Source organism: Petaurus breviceps, unplaced genomic scaffold (assembly GCF_028583685.1).
Source record: "Petaurus breviceps papuanus isolate PSGF00001 unplaced genomic scaffold, PetGlider_PUasm1.0 90822, whole genome shotgun sequence".
NCBI lineage: Eukaryota > Metazoa > Chordata > Mammalia > Diprotodontia > Petauridae > Petaurus > Petaurus breviceps.
The window spans coordinates 20,814,382-20,816,498 of NW_027187351.1; positions in this window are offsets into that span (position 1 = coordinate 20,814,382).

Below are 2,117 nucleotides of genomic sequence, written 5' to 3' on the forward strand. Positions count from 1 at the left end.
GATGTGAATTTGATAACCCTACAGTGCACCATGCTACATGGAGTGCTCTTGAACCAACTTGTACTGTATTGAGAGCTTATTGTCAAATTTTCATTGTGAGTAATTATATCTCAAAGACAGGCAAATGTTTAAAATCAAGGAAACATTTATTTTTTTGTTGATCATTAAGTCTTAACAATGTGGAGAAAACTTTTAACATGTTCATTAAACTTAAGGGCATGTCATAAGTTTTCAGATGGTTGTGTAATATTTACCAACATACTCCTAATGCTATCTTTCACTGTACTCCCAATATTCTTCTCCCAAATGACTGACTAATTTAAATATTTCCACAACTAGAAATTCATTTTGCAGGGATTAAATTTTCTCCCACATTATAAATAGTAATATATGAACAATTCTCTATGCTCCTTTGTCTCTTTTAGTGAATATATATATATATATATATACATATAGTAAAAAATATTTTTTGCATGTGAATGATAGTCTATTATTTCAAAGTCTGTAGTGCATCTGTCAGTTTTAAGTGTCACAGAATAAAATATAATTCTATATTCCCAAGATGAGAAAGAAATATTTCTTCATATGAGTTCTATTTTAAACTGATGGAAAAGTGATACAACTCTTCTCTGACTATCTTTATGGAAGAATACTTCCTTTTATAAAGAAGATAAATGTAAATCATTTTCTGAAGTTTTAATATACAAAAATAGGAACTCAACCTTAAAAATAAATTTCTATCTTTACTCTTCTTACAGCCAACAAACCTCCAAATTAGTTTTTTTTGTAAGAGGGAGCATAAATCCTAAAATCATTTTATTGGATATTGAAGTATAGCAAGAGAAAGAAGCAATCTGTTAATTGGCTTTGAACTGGAAGTTTAGTTTTCCATAACTAATACGAACTGTGTAAGCATGATGCCAGAATGGCCAACCAAAAAATAAAGTAAAAAAAAAAATCAGCGAGCCAGTTTTTAATCCATGATAGTCTCTTCAAACCCCTTCCTCCACCACCACCCCCAAGACCATTGCCATATTGATGATTCTGGCACCATTGAGACAAAAAATCAATTAGCTTGATGCCTCCATGTGTTAAAGAACATTTCAGTTTAGGAATCCCTTTGCATACCTATGCAAACAACTAAAGGCCAGCATATCTGTAACTCTTTCATTTATTATTTATTTATTCATTAATTAATTCATTTCTTTATTTATTTGCTTGCTTACTTGTTCATTCATTCATTCATTTGTTCATTTGTTTATTTATTTATTGTTTTTTGGAGGGCAATTATGGCTAAGTGACTTGCCCAAGGTTTGTTTTTTTTTATGTGTGTGTGTTAAGTGTGAGTTTAACTCTTTTAAATATACCAGTTGAAGTTTTCCAGTATTTTCCTAATAATTACATTGTAATTTAGGTAATGCTTTTATTTTATCTCTTCTTTCCATACAAGGAAAGTGAGAACCATGAAGGAGATGCACCATGAGTCTAGGTAGAAAAATTAATAAATGTTAGCTTGGTGACTTGATGCCAGATTTTCCAAGTCCATTGCTACATGCAATTTACTAAAATTTTGTAAAATGTGGATTATCAACTGTAAGAACTGGAAGTGCCATATGATTAACAGTCATATGAAAAAAATCCTAAAAATCTATTAACAAAAGAAATTCAAATTAACACCATTCTGAGGTTTTACCTCATATAATACAAATTGTCAAAAATGACCAAAGATGGGAAAGGTCAATGTTTGAAAAGCTGTGTGAAAATACATGTGATGATGTAATGGGGCCAGATTTGTGTATTAATGCAATTGATTTGGGAAGCTATTTTGGAATTCTGTAAGTAAAATGACTAATATATTCAAATCCTTTGATTTCATAATTCTACTGCTAGGCTAATAAAACAAGCAACCCTTTAATAATAAGAAAACATTTTGAATACATTAAAATACATGTAAGCGTTTTTCTTTAATAACAAAAAATTAAAAACAAAGTAAATTTCTATTGGGTTCAGAATGGCTAAACAAATGTTGATGTGTTACCAAAAGAGAATATTAATATGCTGTTAAGAAATTGTAAGGGTTATGGGATTTAAAGATCTCCCATGCCCCATGGACGTGC